We start from the raw sequence: 2,274 nt of genomic DNA, 5'->3' as shown, positions 1-2,274 counted from the left end.
CCGCCGCTCCGCGCCCCCTCGCTCGCTCGCCCCGCGGCCGCATGAAAGCCGTCCTGTGATTGGACAGAACGCGGAGGTGAAAGGTTAATCCCGGCCCCCCAGCCATTCAGGAGCTGGGAGACAGCGGAGTCGGGCCGAGGAGGCGTCTGCGGCCCAAGGCGGAGACAGAGCTGGGTAACGCAGTCCGCCAGCCGGCGGGAGTACTACTGTGCGCGCCACCCGGTCCGTCCCCGTGGTCTGGCATAGCCCCCGGGCTCTGGGGACTCTCCTCCTTGATGACGGCACTCTCGCGGACCCATCGCCTCCTTCCGCAAGCCCCTCTGCACCGCCCTTTGAGTCCTCAGAACTGGACCCTGTGGCCAGCCCTCGAGGCCAACTTGGACAACCAGAAAACGCCCTGCCCGTGCAGACTTGGTTGTATAGGACTGAGCTCTCCGCCGCGCCTTCTTGCTGAGTTCAAAGGAGTAAAGAGGCCGACTTTAAGAAAACCGTCTTAGTGTAGGGCCCTCCCCCACCTCCATGTGGGCATCTCTTCGAACAGAACCCCCTCCCTCCCCTGCAGACAGCTGCACTCCGGGTGAGGGATAGATGGTAACAGCCCCGGGCTTCTCTCTGTCCCTGGAAGCACTTAGTGGAAGCTCTCCATCTGCACAGTATTCAACTGGGTGACCACCAGTCCCGCGTGGTGGTTGTTACCTCTCCGAATTGAGGTAGAGGTATGATTTGCTAATCTTTAAACGCAAAGGTTGAAGTGACTTATTTATTAGAACAAATACTAGTGTTGTTTTATTATTTATTTATTATTTTGGAACCGGGTTTCACTATGTAGACCAGGCTGGCCTCGAACTCAGAGACCCGACTGCCTCTGCCTCTCAGTTGTTGGGTTTAAAGGTGTGTACCACCACACCTTTGTATGTTCGTTTATTCGTGTGTCTGTGAGTACCTGTGAGACGCATGGCTTGGGGCTAGGATACTCATGATTTCACAACTTGAGGCTCCTCCAAGCCTTCTGTTTATTTCTGTAAGGCAATGGTTCTCAACCTTCCTAGCGCTGCGACCCTTAATACAGTTCATGTTGTGACCCCCAACCATAAAATTATTTCCATTACTACTTCATAACTAATTTTGCAACTGCTATGAATTGTAATTTCAATATCTGTTCTTTGGTGGTCCTAGACGAGCCCTGCAAAAGAGTCTGCATGCATGTAATCCCAGCACCCTGGGAGGCAGAGGCAGTCAGATTGCTGAGTTTGAGGCCAGCCTGGTCTAGAAAGCGAGTCCAATACAGCGAAGTCTACACAGGGAAACCCTGTCTTGAAAAAATAAAAATTTTTTGGTCGTATATTTATCATGAGTTGGCTTGACCTTTAACCTGAAGATCGTGGATAAATCAGGAAATAAAATGCTTTTGGCTGACCACACTTAAAAAGTGGTGTTTCTTAATATATTAAAGCACAGTGGACAATAGATCTCCCAGTGAAGATATAAAGGGATTTTGAAAGTGGTCCTTCTGTGCTCGATTCGGCAGCACATACACAAAAATTAAAACAATACAGAAAAGATTAACATGGCCCCTGTGTAAGGATGACAGGCAAATTTGTGAAGCATTCCATATTTAAAAAAGAAAGTGGTCCTTTATAAACAAAATGAAATCTTATACTAGAGGTGCACTTGAGCCGGGTGCTCGCCTGTAACCCAAGCACTCTGGGAGGCAGAGGCAGGTGGATCAACTGTGAATTTGAGGCCAGCCTGGTCTACAAAGTGAGTCCAGGAGAGCCAAGGCTACACAGAGAAACCCTTTTATTCTTCTGTTTCAGTTGTTATCTCAGAGGCTTACTGACTCCTTCTGCTAACCTAGGCCTAGTACTGAAAGCTTCTAGCCTCTGTACAATCATAAACTAGGCCCCGAATGTTTTCAGCCTCTGACACTATTTAATAAGCTCACTTTTTCTTGTTCTTATTGAGCTCTGGGCTGGCTGGTTCAACTCAACTGTTCTGGCTCAAACTCCTCTCCCAGCTGACTTACTCAATCTGGTTTTTCTCTTGGCCCCTGCATTGCTCTGCTTGGCCTCAAACTAACTCCAGCAAATTCAGGGCTATTAGTCATTGAACTCAGGACTTCATGAATGGCAAGTAAGTGCTCCCTATATATCCTGCCCAGTTTGGGGGTCTTGAAATTGACCCATAATAATCTCTGAGTTTTTCAATATACAGGATTTTAACATTTGAGATAACCCATTCAGGATTATGATCAGCAGCAATGAAAAATAAACT

General features: G+C 48.3%; 1 non-coding gene across 1 annotated transcript; it reads left to right on the top strand.

Moving 5' to 3' along the window:
- Positions 1-1,512: 1,512 nt before the first annotated feature.
- Positions 1,513-1,619, top strand: LOC129666264 (U6 spliceosomal RNA). Its single transcript, XR_008718548.1, has one exon. It is a non-coding gene; the product is annotated as a U6 spliceosomal RNA (small nuclear RNA).
- The last annotated feature ends 655 nt before the right edge of the window (positions 1,620-2,274 follow it).

This window comes from Psammomys obesus, unplaced genomic scaffold (assembly GCF_907164565.1).
Source record: "Psammomys obesus unplaced genomic scaffold, mPsaObe1.curated_primary_1811, whole genome shotgun sequence".
Classification (NCBI taxonomy): Eukaryota; Metazoa; Chordata; class Mammalia; order Rodentia; family Muridae; genus Psammomys; species Psammomys obesus.
This window is presented reverse-complemented; position numbering and strand designations above follow the sequence as displayed.